Consider the following 18075-nt stretch of genomic DNA (forward strand, 5'->3'; position numbering starts at 1 on the left):
GAGGTGTGATTGTTCAGCCTGGAGAAGAGAAGGCTCAGGGGAGACCTTGGAGAAGCCTTTCAGTATATAATAAAAGGATGCATACAAGAAGAACAGAGAGGAATTTTTAATAAGGATATGTAGTGACAGAATAAGGTGGAATGGTTTCAAACTAAATGAGAGTACATTTAGATAAAATAGTAGGCAGAAATTCTTGCTGTAGGGTGGTGAGACACTGGAAAAAGGTTTCCCAGAGAAGCTGTGGCTGCTCTATTCCTGGAACTGTTTAAGGCCAGGTTGGATGGGACTTGGAGCAAACTGATCTAGTGGAAGTTGTCCCTATCCATATCAGGAATTTGGAACTAGATGATCTTCAAGGTCCCTTCCAACCCAAACCATTCTGTGATTCTATGATTCTGAACATCACTCATACATTTACTCAAGTCAATGTAAATGTTCCCATTGCCTTTAGTATAGTAAAGCAAAAAATTAGGTTCACCTAAAAAGGGGAGACAAAAAACCTTACAGTGAATTACAGTGAATTAAAACAAGGTAGCAGAAGAAATATAATGGCTTAGGTGAGTATTAAATACCCACTAAAACATAATGGTTAGATAGTTAAGTAGGGAATAGGCAATATTCTTTTAAAAATTATTAACTGCAGTTTAATTCAGTAATAATAATTTCTGATAAAACCAGATATAATTTCCACTATTGTAAGCATTTTTTAATGAAATCTTACAAACCTATACACAGCCTCACACACATACATAAGTATTTAGATAGAAAATGTAATTGAAACAGTCTCTTCAGGTACCCTGAAAATGACTTAAAGTGTACAGCAGAAGGTGTAGTATGTTTCATAATATCAAAACACCCTCAGAAATACAGAAATATTTGCCAAAAAAAAAAAAAAAAAATAGAAGAAAAAGAACCCCACACAAACCCCCCCCCAAAAAAAAAACAAAACAAAAACAAAAACACAAAACAAACAAACAAACAAACAAAAAAACCCAAAAAACTCAGGGAGAACTAAAAACTACAAAGTGGATTTAGAGTCCTAATGAAAATTATCTGATGTTAGAGAAAGCATTTCCAAGTAACTAGGCACAGTGAAGTGACTGACTTACATTCTGATTTATGAATGCTCATCTGGGTTATTTATCCTCTGTATTTCCCATGGATATAGTCGGGATCAGGTGGAGTAAGAATTTTTCTAATATACAAAATCTTACCAAAATATCTGTGTAGATAAAATCTCAAACTTCAAATGAAACAGTAGAAATTATTGCAGTTATAAAAATCTACTATTATGAATATTGATGAAGAATTACTTAATTCTATTTGCCCTCCCAGTCTACAGAATATGGTTTTATCTTCATCAGCCTTCTTCCAAATTTTATTATCTGAGAACTCTGGAAATCCATTTGGTACTTTATGAAAATGTAAGATTATCATCTTTTCTAGTTTTGCTTATAGTCAGATATATTACAACATTAGTTTCCCAGTTGAAACATTTAAATATTTAAGTATACTTGCAATTATAAGTATACTTACTTAAAATATTTAAGTATACTTACAATTTATTGAAAATAGTGTTTAATTATAAATTTGATACTGAAAATGAATAAAGATCTCTGTAGAAAATTAAAATGGCTTAGTGCCAATGTCAAAGTGGTTCTATCCATATTTTATGCAGAGTTTACTTATTTGTGAAAGTTGTAATTTTTCCCTTGTGCATAAATCGGTTGAGAGGTGTTTACTCGAGTGTGTTCTCCCAAAGAAAAAAATTCTGGATATTGAATATTTTTCAGGGCTTGGCACATCCTTCAATTTTAAGACTGATTCTTTATGTAAATGACAAGGGTCAGAGAGACCGGAGCTGCAATATCCAAGTCTCAAGAGTACTCATTAAACTGAGACTGTTTATAATCTTGTCCTTGATGTTCACATAAGAGTATTATTGTGTTAGAATCCTTGGAAACACATTCCTCTTCATAGCACATCGAGGTGCACAAGCTATGTTGCTTGCAGGATTACCTGTAGAATAAGTTGTAGTCACCTGAGATTTAGAACTAAAGCCTGAGTTTCTACCACAAGCAAACAGCTTTGTGACAATCATATTACAAAAGTTGTTTTGACTTTTCTATTGTATGCAATGATTTTGCGGGTTTAATATTTTTCCTAAGCAGAGTGTCACAGAGATAAAACTTGCAGTTGAGATGGATTTTTTTTTTTTTGAAGCCTTGAAGCCTTGCCTGTTCAAATAGTGCTGCATTGTTCATTTCATGTAGTTTACACCAAGTCAAGATGAAAGTGGTTTCTTGATTTCTTAATGACATCTCTGTAATCGCCAATCAGTGACCTATAGAGTCCAAATATATGTCAGCAGATAAACTGAAATACTAACAGTTGCAAAGCATTAAATATTTTCATTGTTTAAAATAGCCCATTTACCTCCTTTCCCATACTGATAATCACTCAACTTTCCCCACCTTGCTCTTACTGGACACACAGGCTGCAGTCTCCCCATCCCCTCCGAGCCATGTGGGTGTCCCTTTACATCCCATGTGGCAGATGTGGGATACTCCAGTTCCAGGGAGTGGAGTGTCCCTGTGCCACCGCCTCATCCTCAGGGCTGCCCACCAGAGTGACCCAGGGAAAGCAGCATTGCACAGCCTGCACTGAGAGGGCACACTCACCTGCCTTACCCATCCGCTTCCCCTCTCCAGGTCTCTCCTCTATAATGAGTCTTTCTGGTTCTCCTATCTTGATTTTCAAGGTGACCATTTTGTTGTTTCAGAGTTTCTTGGTAAAGCACCAATGACTGCTTAATGCAGCTGATGGCTATCTTCACCTTTAACATGACCAGTTTTGGGGGCAGGTTCCAGAGAGCCTGGTGTGTTTGATTCATTCAGTGTCTACATCCATATTCTTCTCTGGAAGAATGTTCTTTGAAAGGACTTTTGCAGAGGATAAGGCATGAAAGTAGCCACCAATATGTATGCATAAATATAGGTGTGTGAGCATGCCTATACAGGTGCATTTTTGCAGAAGATATTTTGTATTTATTTATCTATGTACACAGATACATGTATGATATTCTTATCTTTCCTCGCAATCTTTCCATCCTTCCCCAATATAGTTTTTTGTTTTAACCTTCAAACTAGCAAGTAATTCTCTCTAGCTCTTATTCCAGTAATTTTAACTAAACTGTTGGCATTTTCTTTTGTCAGGCTTAGAGCAGAACTGTTCTGATTTAATTACAGCTATAAAATTATCAAAGTTCTGTCATCTAAAACAGAGAATGATGTTAAGGTGTTAAGCTAGTTAAGCAGTGAACATGCAAATTTGTGAAGATACTGTGCAATGCTGTATGAGGATCAATACAAATAATTTCATTAGACATCAATGCAGGGGAAGACCTCATAAAGTTTACTGGGAATTCATGATGTGATAAAGATGTCTACAAACATAATTTCTAATTTATATTTTAGCCTACAACATTTAGTTGTTTCAGCAAGGTGGTATAAACTCATTATGATACTACCTGTGATACACTGCTATAGTTCTGAACCATAAAATGTCCCTTTTTTTTTCCATCGTCTTTTGCTTCTCTCAGTGTTTCTTCCATTTCCTGGTTTTAATTTCTTCATTGCTAGCATTACCTTATCTCCTTTACCATCCCATTCTCGCCTACTCTGTCTGTTGTAATATATTAATTAAAAACAAACATAGAAATTGAATACTCCCTCGCTACTGCGAGTAATGATTTACATGCACTTTGACAGTCATTAACTCTCATGACTTAAACCTTGTACTTTGTCCTTCTACCTTCTGTTTTCTGTGGGATTTTGCAGTGTGTTCAGTCTAAGGACTAGTGGAACAGTTATATGTAAGTGTTTATCAGATTTTTTGACAAATAATGGTAAGGGACACAAATTCATTATCCTCTTTTCCCCACCAACAGAGCATCTGGACAGGCAAGGCATTGTGACTGCATATGCACTGGAAAATGAATAGTTTCAGGTCCTATATATCTAATTTGAAACTGTGTAAAGAAATACTATGTGACATTTGATATTAAATTAATCTGGTGCAACACAGATTTTCCAGGCCCAACACAGATTTTTTGGCTACCTGTACTTCGCCTCTGACTTCAAAACACATAGAAAATTCAATACCTCCAGACTATTGGGCAGTCTGTCAATTGTGAGCCACATATGAAAGTAAACTTGCATGCAGTCAATGTTCTGATATTGTGATGCATTCTAACAAAAGTTTTTCCTGCTTTGAAATCTAAGTATTTATTAAAAAGAAATTATAAGTGATAAAATAAATGATAAACAATTAAAGCCAGTTCATAAAGGATGGTTTTAAAATTAAAAATAGAATATAAAATAATTAAATTAAAAACTGAAAAGTATCAAAATTTATTAATATTCTTTAAATTTGTAATCAGAAGAAAAGGTAAATGGGCATAAATACCCATGCCTTGATTATCATCTGAAATATTTTTCTGCCTTTCTTCTCTCTTCTAGTCTGGGTTATTTGCAGCACCTCAGTTTGTTTCCAAATAAAATATAGCTCAAGATTGCAAGGATTTATCCTCATTTTCAAATTAAGAAATAAAGAGTATGATGCAAAAGAATACTTCTGTAAAAGAACTTCTTTATTTAAATTACTTCTTTACTTAATAAAGAGCTAGGAAGTATTTTGGAGTCTCTACCAGGGGATGTTGAAAACACCATACAATAGCAACTTTGGATTTATATCTTCAGACAAATTGCTTCAATTGGAGAAAAGGTAAAAATGCCCTGAAAAATGGCGGGGGGGGGTGGGGGGGGTGGGGGGCAAGGGGGACATGCTGTAATGTAATAACTAAAAATATTCAAACTACCTTCAAATTTAATGTTTATTTGAATCTTGAAACCTCAACATATTGACCATGTTTTGGAAGTTTTACCAAAAAGAAAATAATAAAATAAAAATTTAATATTTTCTTTCCTATTAGAGCTGGGAGGAAAGAGGTTTTGCCTTTCCCATGAATCTTCTCCTGATTTCAAGTGTTGCACAATGCACACGGATACTTGAGATCATCTCTATGTACACTCAGGATATTGAGATAAAATTTTCACATTCCTCTCCTGAAGTAATTCTGGAAAAGACTTGAATTTCTTGAACAGAAAACACCTGAATTTCCTCTTTCCCTCACTTACTAGAACCCTTTCTTTTTGAATATTTACAGAATTCCCAAACTACCAGAGTATTGTTCTCTTTCCTTTTTTGTCTGTCTGCTTGCCTGTTTCTGTTTTTGAAATGTGATGTTTTGGTGTGAGGGTTTTATTGTAAATATTAAAACAGGCACTGTAGTGGGTAGAATAGTAGATGATAGGAAATCCTGCCAACAAAGTGATTAAGGGGAAGAAATGGAGATGAGACAGATGGAGAAATAGAATGCTGATAGAGGAAGAAAGAGACATTTTATGCTTCAGAACTACAGCAATATATATTAGAGATGACATCAGTAATGAGGTTCCTCAGTTGAACTGTCTCCCACCATGTGTATTTATAGCCATGGTTTCCATTTTAATGGGTTAATATTTTTCAGCAAAAAAACTCAACTCCCCTGAAAAATGCCCCAGCTGCATGTTTTCTTACACCTGTTCTTAAGTGTTTTTTCTGTTCCCAGAACTCTTAGACAAATATGTCAGAAAACAGTTCTGCATTTCCAAACATCATGATACACAATCTAGAGTAACCAGGTAAGAGGCTTGTTCTTTATTTTAAAACATATGTTCAATAAAGAATAGTCAGAAGAATATTCTCTGATATAAATATATAAATTAAATAGTTGCAGCTTTAAATCTACATATAAGAACACAAACCTAGGATCTAGGCATATCACTGTATTTTTTTCTGAATGTCTTTGAACTTTCATGGAAAGCTCTGCATTAAATCAATTAAAGAAATAATTATTCACATCCTTTGAATACCTATGATTAGTATTCAAGGTTTATTATGCTAAATATATTATCTTGGACAAAATAAGAATTCTCAGATGTTGTATTGTGTTTTTATATTTCTGTAACAGTTCTGTAATGGTTTGCCCCTTCACCCCCCATTTTATCCCAGTGGTTCCATCCTGAGCTTTCCCGCCTTTCCCTCAGTGCCAGTCTCCCTGAAAATGCTGTCATTCCCCTGTCCCCACCCTGTCCATCACTCAGCTCCCCATCCCACTTTCCCAGAATCTTCCACCTTGGGCATCAAGTGAGTGAACGAGGGCCAGGGGTCACCCCCTTAAACTTCCCCCATTGGTTTGTGTGTCTGTCTGTCCCTCCGCCTTCCACTCCCCCAAATCCCCCCATTGGGTGGTGGGCATCCCTTCCCCCTGGTTACCGCCCTGGTTCTTAAGATGATTGTAAGTCTCGAGGGCACTTTTGGCTGTCACATACAATACCATTTGGAGCTCCTTGGAGCTCGGATTAAACCTGAGACTTTTTCCCCAGCCGATTCCCTCATCGATTGAGTCGATTCCCTCATTACCTCCTCAGACGCCACCTCTCCTCCATACAAGGCAGACAGCGCAGTGCTCTGTCTTAGCCGCTCACCAAATGTTCTCGAGAAACAGGGGAGTGTCCCCTGCTGCTGACCGTGCCTCTGCGAGGCAGGCGAAGCCAGGGAGCTTTAAAGTAGGCACAGTGGCACTCAGCCTTCCTTAAAAACATAGACAAAAATAAATCCTCACACAAATAGATGGCACATTATCCAAAACCTTCCCTTCAAAAATTTTCCACATAACCATTTGGCTATTTTTTAAAAATAGTGTTTCCGCTCCATACAATGGATTGGAAGGCGTGAAGATAGAAGAAAGTGAAGCAAAAATATTATCTTTAAGGACATCCAGCTTTCTAGTGGAAGCAAAATGCAATTTTTTTTTAAAGCAGCAGTGATACCTTTAATTGATAAAATATAAAGCAGTTTGATGTAAATCCTAAGCATGTTACACAGCATCATATTGACCTTTTTCTTTTCTGATCTGATTCAGAACCATATTTTACAAACATAAGTATTTGCAACACACAGAGAAAGGGTTTAGATCAAGTAACAGCATATAACTATGCAAAGCATGTCTAAACAGATAGATCTGTTCTGTTCTTAAGAAAAAAAAGGCCTCACATAAGAGTTCTTTCAAATTAAATGCTTGCTAAAAAAAAGATTTTGTTTTGTGCTTCTATATTATGTTAAAATTCCATTATGACTAGCATCTTATCTGCAAAATAATCCACATCTTCACTGGCTGTTGGATTTTGCCCTAAAACGAACATCGAATCTGTATCAAAAAAGGACAGATGACATCAAAACATTTTAACTACCTGAAGAAAATCAGATTTATAGTAACACACCTGCAGATGGCGCTGTTCCACCACATTTCCTGCACAAAATTGGTTTAACATTCATTAGTTGGTCTATTCTTTGATCTTTTGGTTTTTATTTATACATGCAGCTATTACATAAAATGGTTGGCTGTGTGTGAAGACTAAACTAGATGGAAAATGATACCTAAAGATTTACCTTTTTCCCATGCCAAGGATATTTTCTTTTTTTCCAAGCTCTTCTTATTATAATGTTAGTAGTTATTCAGCAATGTGATATTTCTTTTTAATAATATATAACTTTTTAGCATTATTGTTTGTGAGAAAAAAGTTGTAGCTACTCAGAGAGGCTATGTTTAAAATTGCTTTTCCATCTCAAACATGCTATAGTGTACAAAAAGCTGTTAGCGAATATTATCCTACAGAATAATATTAAAGGCTACAGATTATGAATTATTCACACAAAGATTGTGGGGGCCATAGAAATAAAATACTACTGCACAGAGAGGAAAAATTTCAAACCTGTGTTCACTCCTAGAGCAGAAGACTAAGGACAATATGTGTCATCAAGTGAATTATTTCATACTTCTATAAAATTTAATGTGATTTCCATTGGAACTAGTTGTATTGTTTTGCTATTCCATAGTTTTCAATTTTTTAACCATGAATGAAAGTATCACTACTACTACTACTATTACTGTTACTGCAGTTATGACTGGTGGTAGTAGCAGTAGTAGTAGTACAATAATTAATTTGTAAAAATCATGGCTTTATACTTCACTTCCTCTTTATGGATATTTTAGACAAAAAAAGATTTTTAACTGTGTTTGAGAATGGAAAATATTTTATTTCAGAAACATTTCTATAACATATAACATACTTTGTAGAAGCCCTATGTAGTACAACAGATTTTTTTCTCTAAGAATCTCTCTCTATATTTGGTAACAGTATGGAATAAAAATTAATTTTATTTAGAAGTTTAAAACTTCAAAGTTTATGACAGCATATAAATCAAGAAAAATCAAACACAATTAGAATTTAAAAAGAAGGAATTATAAGCAAGTAATAAGTTTTAGTTACCAGGTAAATTGAAGGAATGTGAATAATTTAAATGGGAAATCTTTACCCCTGGCACTCATGGGAGTATTTTCATTAATTTCAATGGTGTCATAATTACATATGCTAATCTTCCACCATTAAAGCCACTCATGGATAGAGGAGGTCCAAATACTTCATAAGTATAAACATATTTACTGAGTTTTCTATTGGATTTGCTGGGATATATACTTTGAGGATCTTTGTTTTCCCTTCTAAGAAAACTTCCAAAGCAACAACAGAAAAAACAGAACCAAAACTAAACCCAGAAATTTGTTACTATTTGTTTCCCTACTTTTTACTGGGAGAAGGAATGAATTACTTTTTTCACTTACTCTGCAGAGTAAGAAGAGAATTTAATAATTAATGGCTTATGAGGAGATCCTTTAGATGCCCTGTGCATCTTCAGTATCTCTGATGCTTCACTTCATTTGCTGTTTTATGCAGAGCTTGCTTTTTGGGAAGACCAAGACAATGATGTGGCATTTGGCAACTTAATGAATTAATTTAACTACTGTTTAATTACATAGTTATTTCTGCAAATGGATTTTTTTTTTTTTTTTTTTTTGAGTACTAAAGATAAATTTTTAAGAAAGGAACATGTAGTAACTTGTGGCGTGGGTTTTCACTCTCCCTGGCTGCACGCGGCTCTTGGGAGCCCGGCTGTGGCGTAGCTTCCACGTGCTGCCGGGGTTTGCTGCCGCGGGTTCCCGGACACGGCTCCGTGTCTCGGGCGTGTGGGCTGGCCAGCCTCTGTTACCGTGCGCTAGGGATCCGGCAAAGAGGTAAGGAATTTGTCCATTTACTCCGTGCTTGGCAGGAACGGTTTATTGGTCACACGTGGCGCGGTTCGATGGAAAGACGCGACTGCTCCCGGCACTCGCATGGGAGAAAATGGCGCCTGGGTGCCGGCGGGGTAGGATTTTATGGAGGGGCGGGGCGAGAGGATCCACGGCCTGCCGGCCAATAGGGGCGGCTGCCGTGGCGGTGACGCCAGCAACAGCGACCAACCAGAGAACCCCGCAGGGGCGGGCACCGAGCCTCGGGCTGAGCGGGATCGTGGGGATTGGGGCGGCAGGCACGGGGTTTCCCAGGGCTGGACGGGGGGTGGTTACAGGAGCAGCAGAGGGGGAAGATCCAGCAGCAGGCAGCGTGGGGCCAGAAACCACGGGGAGGGAAACGACACGGGGGGTGCACGGGGGTACACAGGACTCGGCTAGCTAACACAAATAAGAACCCCTAAAACCCAATCCCAGGATGGAACAGTAACTCATTTATCTTGTTAGAATAATCTACTATTGTAAATTTTTTTTCATTCTGCTTTCAAAGTTGTAGTCACCTGCAGACATAATATGACAGCCTTCAAAATCATTATTTTCTTCTTACACATATTTTTCAAAGGCAGTAGTTGGTTTACAGTGTGCATAATACTCTGTCTGTATTATACAGAGATTAATATTCAACCTAAGCTAGAAAATATGCTGGAAAATACTTCCAGGTTTTGATTAATTTTCCCTGCTCTTTATTATAAAACCCTGTTTTCTTTCTTCCTTGGAAGGTTCATGATTGCTTTAACTTACTCCTATCCTCTGAATCTCTTGATTTGCTTTTTCTTCACAGCTCTAAATTAGTTCCGTAAAGAGCAAAAACCTCTAAGCAGTCAGACTAGAAACTCCCATTTACTCTTAAAAATGAAGTTCATTAAGCTGTTATCTATAGTGTCCTATAATCAAAAATGAGAAAGTAAATTCAAATGTATTCTCATGGTATGGGAATGTATTCTGTGGTTCAGGGAAGAGTATCAGAAGAGAAAATTAGATGACACTTGGAGAAAGCTATGCCATATATCACACAACATGTTTCAGTTCAGTTTGGTGAAATGCCAGTGCAGGTTTCTGTTTATGTTGTGCAAATATCAGCCTAGTCTATGCCAAACAAATGACAAATTGTGTGTTTGACAATACGTGTAACAAGTTCTGGTAGTTTAAAATTGCATGTTATTTAAATATATTTCCTTTCTAAAATAAATTTCCTTTTGTATACCAATTTAAAGATTTGATCTAATTTTTCTGTTTCATATTTCTATAAATAATTAAAATTAATTGTTTTATGATAGTGTTTAAACAAATTGCTACTGCATTTAAAAAGTTAGAAACTATTTTCTCTGAAATATTTTTTCCTTGATATAAGTTTAATGTTTCATCTAGAATTTATAAATCTATATTATTGATGTCTGTCATAGCAGGGAGCTCACCCCTGGAGATGGTGGCCCGCTTTGTCTCACCAGCATCGAGCACGGTATCACTTCCCTTGGCTTCCTAGTGTATTTTAGCTCAAATCTGGAGTTGGACCATCAGTGCATGAACTTGTTCTTGTAGAATAATTCATTAAATGTTATCAAATTTAAAATTAATTTTCAACCTTTCAGTTAATTATAGCATGTTGTGAATACTAGTCATGCCTTTTCACAGTTCTGACTTCAGCAGAAGCCATTGTACCAGGAAGATAATGCAGGCTTCAGAATTTCAATTTTTAAAGAAATGACCGTTCCAGGACAGAAATCATGGTCACTTGATATCCAGATATCACAAGTTTAGTTGGAGTGTTCACGCTGATATTATTTTCAGTTTAATTCAAAGCGAGAGAAATATATGTGTTTTTTGATACCATTTATTTACCAGTTCAGACAGTACTTTATTTAACTTGAGTAACACCCTAATTCTCCATCTAGTGTTTATAGACAGAAAAAAAAAATCATATTTCTTTTTCCTTTTCTTTTATGGCATCAAGAAATAAAAGCATTATTTGCAAATATTTCTTACAGTCTTGTGTTCCTTTTAAGCAAACTACTCATGTTGAGTAATTTTACAACATTGCAACTGAATAGGTCTCTTGGTCATTTCTAATTGCCTTTATAAATAACAGCTTCTCATTACTGCCAGGTCACAGTAACAAAGGCATATGCAACCTCACAACTGGCAGGAACGACATGTTTACCACTGGCAAAGAAATGGTATATGGATACCTTATTTAAACAAATATAAAAGATTAAATCATGCATTTCCCAGGTTCAAAATGGCAGCTAATGTTCTACAACTATAATTTTCATAGGTTTTCATTTAATTATACATTTAAAAAGGAATAAAAAAGTGCACTTCAGTAAAGTGAGTGCCACAGAATGATGGTAAATAATTACCCTAAGTGTAAGTGCTGAGATTAATTGTTTGGGGTCTGTTTGGGCTTGGGGTTTTTGGGAGGAAGAAGGAGTTGTTTGTTTATATACTGGGGATTTGGGGGGTTTGTTGTCCCTACTTTTATGTAAGTTAAAATCTTCTTCATATGACAGTAGATTTCTACCTTCCTCACCTTTCATGATCAGTCCCCTTTCTCTACCTGTCTCTTGCACACAAACATAATTCATGGGATAATAAGCAGCAAGGAAAGGAGGATTAACACATTTGGAAGAATAAAATGAAGAAGATTCTTTACAGAATCTTTTATATGGGTTATGAGGTATAACAACAATTGTGTATTTCAAATCACAATGGTCCGATGTTTGTTTGCATCATTGTGGTGATGCTCTTTTTTTTTTTTTTTTTGCAAGTGCAGAATAAGAGATTTTAGAGTAAGTATAGAATTAGATTCAATATTAATCAAGTGTGCATGTTTACTGTATGCTTATATCTATTGCTGCTTTGAATTAAGAAATTGATCAAGATAATTCTATTTTTAAATTGTTCTTTTTTTTTCTCTTTTTTTTTTTGACAAGAACTTTGCAAATAATTTATGCATCCTTTGAGAGGTATCTTTAATAACTGATCAAAAAAAGTGAGATTAAAGGAAGGAATAAATTTCTATCATCTAACCTCAATAATGTTCAGTTAGTGATAATGTCATTTCACATTTGAACTCATGATAAACTGCAAAAATAATGAATTTAAAATACGATGAGTCAGTGAAGATAATTATGGCAATTTTATGCATCTCAATTTCTTTTTCAAAAGAACATATAATTGCTCTGGTATTTTGTTTCCAACCCTCTTGTCTCTGGGCCAATATAAATTGAAATCAAACTGTTTTACAAGCTTGCCTTTTCCCTGCTATTTACCAAATCCTTTTCTGACCGAGAGATTCAAAGGGCTCACCCTACTCCTTGGGTCCTTCTTATAGTCTAGGTGTCATCATGAGGGAATATGCCTTGTTTAAGGGAACAAGGGAGTTTCAACTGGGGAGAGAACAGCACCTCATAAGGAATAAATACCATTTGGTTCCTGGGACTGTCTTGAGATGCAGGCAACCTACCACATATAAAGGGTTATCCTTGACATATCTTTTAACCTGTTGCAAATGTTCATCCTTTTTCTTTCTAATTGCTGCAATGCTAAAACAGAAATTTGTGTTTGCAAAATAAGATTCAAGAATTTTCTCCATTTCATTCAGAGTATTGTACATTAGATTAGGACTTGTCTCGTGTCCATCTGAGGAGCTGTCCAAGGATAGTGGTACCCATCCAGTTACAATAACAATCCCATTTGAACACCACAGTTATTTCAATGACTAGTTAGTGAGCTTAGTTGTAAAATTCTGACAGCTGGAAATTAGCTAAATTCTGGAGGTTTTTTCAACTTAGTTAAAAGGCATTAAACTTTTTTAAAATTATTTTTTACTCTGAAGTTATTGTGATCAAGTACTATCTGCTTAGATCTGAGTTTTCTCATTTCCTTACCAGGTCTTTACTTTATATATAAATTTTATATTTTTTATTTTTATATTTATTATTTTTATATTTTTATTTATATTTTATATAAAAATTTTAAGTAATAGTAAAATCTTTTAAAACAGAGTTGGCACCCACTGCAGTAGCTTTTAATATCTCCTAAGTGGACTTATTTGTACAAATAATTATATGGGATATAGAATCTATCTGATTTAGCTAATAGGTGCTAGGTTGATCCTATCTAGATGCCAGGTGTCTACTAAAAATATTTTATAACTCCTTCAGATTTCCAGGGAGAGAAAATATAATTAAAGGCTCATGGCTTGAGATTAGGACAGGATTACTATCATGGACAGACTGATGTGACATGGGGAAATTAGTTTGATTTAGAACCAATGCAATCAGAGTAAGATAATGAGAAATAAACCCAAATCTTAGAAACACCTTTCCTCCTTACTCCTTTCTTCCAAGGCTCAACTTCACTCCTGGTTTTCTCTACCTACTCCCCACAGAGGGAGGAGCTCATCACGCACATTGTTTTTGCCACTTCTTTCTCCTCATGGAGAGGAGTCCTCACATTCTTCCCCTGCTCCAGCATGAGGTTCCCTTCCATGGGAGACAATTCTCCACAAACTTCTCCAACAGTGGTCATTTGGTCTTTCCCACAGGCTGCAGCTTTTCACAAACAGATCCAGCATGTATCTTTAATGTGGTGCTGTCCTTCAGGCACAGACTGCCCCAACACAAGACCCCCACAGGGTCACAAATCCTACCAAAAAACCTGCTCTAGCATGGAGCATGCTAGAGTCCTCCTCTTTCCATGGATCCACAGGTCCTGCCAAGAACCTGCTTCAGTGTAGAGTTACAGCCTCCTTTGGATGCATCCAACTGCTTTGGTGTTAGGGCTGCAGGTGGATCTCTGCCTCACCATGGGCTGCACCTTGGGCTGCAGGGGAATCTCAGCTGTGGTGCCTGAACACCTCCTCTGCCTCCTCTGTGCTGATGTGGGTGCCTGCAAGGCTGTATTTCTGACATACTCTTGCTTGTCTCCCTGGATAAACCTGCTGTTCCGTCCCTGTCCTAGCTGTGCTATCCCAGAGATGCTGCCACCATTGCTGATTGGATCTGCCTTGGCCAGCAGCAGATCCATCTTGGAGGCAACTGACATTGGCTCCATTAGACATGTGGGGAGCTTCTAGTAGATTCTTACAGAAACAACCCCTACAGCTGACCCACTACCAGAACCTTGCCCTGGAAATCCAGCAGAACAATCTATATACCAATTTATACCACCAGAATCTTTACAGTATTGAGCATAATAAAACAGTTGAGGAACACCAGTACCTGTTCTGTGGTCACACTCTTCCAATCATATCAACACCTAGCTTGTGCTTCCATCCAGTCTCATTTTCTACACCTGTCTTATAAAGGTTTATGCAAAGCTTTATAAACAAATAGTGCTTCAGAAGTTTAATGGATTTAATGGACTTAATAAACATTGGATTTCATTATGTGACATCTCAGGAACAATAAATAGATATTAAAATTAGTGTGGAAAAATACCAATGCTCTGGGTGAGGAAGTCTGCTTGGATTTGTGTAACACCTCACATAGTGGTATATTAATCTTGAAAACATTGAAATTAATGTATAGTAGAAATAATTAGGCATTTTTTCCTTTTGTACTCTGTTTATTAATAAAAAATAAAAAGGTATTGCAAACAAAAGTAGCGTAGGTTTACTAAAGATGTCAAAGCTGCATTATTATAAAACATATAATGGAGACCTATTTTCTTATCAGACTATAAAAATATTAAGTGAAATAATGTTTATTATCAGTGTTTTATTCATGTATTAATTATTTATAAGCCATGTGAAGTTCCATTTTATGTATAAAATGTGATTGTCAATAAATTCACATAGCAACTGGAAGAAATTTAAATGTCTCTCCTAGAGAATATAGTCATAAAATGGAAAATGTGGGCCTTTTTAACATGTATCTTCAGAAACAGTCATTTTTCATTGGTGACATGTCTGCTATACTTTATTTTGGTTTTCTTCTTTTCAAAATCATAATAATTCTCAGGAGAAAGATCTTTTCTTAATAAGTACTGCTTGACATTTACCATTACATACATGATAGATATTTGAAAATTATCATCTGTCAATGCTATGGCATCAAATTTAAACTTATTAGCCATGCAAATAACTTGTCCTGCAGATTTCATCAGCACCTTTTCAAATATTCAGACAAACAACATAAAAAAAACCCCAAAAACAAACAGAACAAGATCAAAGCAGTTCTGCCCCTTGCTAGCATGAAAGAGTTGCCAGTTAGAAGTTGACATACTTATTAATAAAATAATAAACATAAGCAAAAACACGTTTAAAGGTTTTGATAATACTATTTTTTTCTAGTGAATTTAAATGGAAAATTAAATTTAAACCACTACAAAAAAAAAGGGATGTTAGCTGTTAAAGATGCAGCGTGATCAAAATCCTGTGATGCTTAAAGGATAAGGTGAATTTATCAAAGCGTTTTAATGTTTACTATTTTAGCTAACACTTAGAAGAGTTATCTCTAAGTGACTATTCAATGTAAAGATTGGGGGATTTTTGCATGAAATATTTTTGCATGAAATATTTTTTCTTGAATTTCAACAAATCTGAAAGGGAACAGACAAGACCTAAAACATTTGTCACTTTTGAGTCCAAGCAGATTCAAAAACTAGGCAATATTGGTGTGGTGAACTGGCAGCCTTTAAGGATTTATATAATTCCAGCTCTATTATCTATTGTATCCATGATCTTTTGTATCAAAATTTTGATCTGAACCTCTTTACAGGTTCGAATGCCACCCATTCATTTTGACATATCAAAAAACTTAATTCCTCCATCTCACCAGTCACTTTGTTATGATAATCATATTGCTTACATATATGGTTGTCCCAAAATTCATTTATAAATGAGAATGATGTACTTAGCTGAGTAAACACTTGAATAGTGTAGAACTCTAAAAAAACACACTTTAGTGTCCTCTTAAGTGATTTAATTTCCTGTAAAATCCAATTTTGTCAGAACTCCCCTTGAGTCAGAGTCTTCCAATAATGTAATGATGATAACAGAACCTTTTTCTTCAGTAGGATCTAAAATGTTGTTGTAAAGAATTCCTCAGCTATGGTCAGTCTGGCATGCACCCAAATTATCATGTTCTGGTCACTCTATTTCAAACAAGCCACACACCAACAAACCTGTATTTAGAAAATTAGTGTTCTAAGAAAAGGGACAAGTCAAATTATCCCAGCTTGACATCTTGATGACTTCTAAATTAAAGAACTTACATGACATATAAAACACATTTCCTAAAAGAAAAAGGTCCTCCCAGACATTACAACTATTTTTAGTCAAGTTTGGGCATGTTTAGCAAAAACCACAGAACTTGCAACTTTATGCAACTATTTCTAACAAACCTGTTAGGTATGTTGTCAATATCACTCAGTTGTCCAGCTAAGCATTAAGCTCCCAGAATAGGGATTGTTTCTGTGTTGCATTCAATGAATGTGCTGAATACAGTGGTTCTTGGTACATTGCACAACTACCAAGAAGTTTATGTATAATAATTATATCTGTATTTTGGTAAGAATTTTCTATGTTAATTTTGACTGTTAGGCTGTTACAACATTAGATTAACAATATTTTTTTGGCTGCATATTGGCTATAGTCTGTTTCCTTTCTTTCTGGGCTAGTATATTAAATATACATATACCAGAAAGACTTCCATTTAACACTGTACTTGGTCCACTGATATGTATATCAAACATTTGACTGATCTGACCCTATAACTTGTGTTTTTCCTTTGGGAAATGATACTGCATTTTTAAGATGTATTATAAAAGTGAAAAATCACCCAGCTAAGGAATAAGCAAGAGAAAGGAAAAAAGCTAACAGTGATAATCAATGGACATGTTCTGGATGTGGTTTTTCAACACTTTGCTGTTTCTGACCAGAATATACTAAAAATTATGCTGTGTAGTGTCTAAGAAGATCAAGTGTAGCTTGCTAAAGGGTGAAATGAAAGTATAGCTGCCACCGGAGACCATCAATAAACAGACCCAGATCTTCACTCTTACAATTTTACCTCATTTCTGGTACTAAGATTAGGAAGTACTACAACCAATAACTAGTGGCAAATGAGACTGCATACTTTATAAGAAAGAAAGAAGCCAAAGAGTAATGTGATGTTTATTTTTCCACAGGTGTAAAATGAATAAATAAAATATCTGTTTGTAAGGTAAAAAATGTCCATCTAGAGAGTTTCATCTTCACTGTCAGAAGTTTCCATTTGTATCATCACTGTCTTTTTTTTCACCTTATCCTTTCCATTTTCTACTCTCTGATGATCATTTTATGCCTCAATATGTTCTTTTTTGTCCTTTTGTGTTCCCATTTTTTCAGCTAGTCTCCTTGTGTTTGTTTAGTTTGACTTGTCTGCTATGCTGTCTTAGAAATAACTGACCAAAGTTTCTACAGTTACCTTAAAAAGTCTGTTTGTGCTTATACAGAAATCAGGTTTTGAGTATTTCATACTTCTTTTGACTCACATCTTTAGTGTGTTTACACAGGCTTGTTTTAATTATGCCAGCTGTAGAAACATCGAAGAAATGTTTGTGCAGCACAATGCATACATCCAATCAACCTGAAACATGGGGAGGGAAGATAGGATGCCATCCCTATCTTTCCCTCTTGTGTATCACTTCAGAAGACTTCTTACATTGCAGGTGCTCAAGAGGTAGCTGAAAGAGCAGATTTCAGCTGTTGAATTCATGGGAGCACCAAAAATCTCAGAGAAATTCTAGGGTCCTAACACTCTCTGTGCTGACCAAGTTATTGAGAACTCAACATGCTTTTC

Source organism: Vidua macroura, chromosome 5 (assembly GCF_024509145.1).
Source record: "Vidua macroura isolate BioBank_ID:100142 chromosome 5, ASM2450914v1, whole genome shotgun sequence".
Lineage (NCBI taxonomy): Eukaryota > Metazoa > Chordata > Aves > Passeriformes > Viduidae > Vidua > Vidua macroura.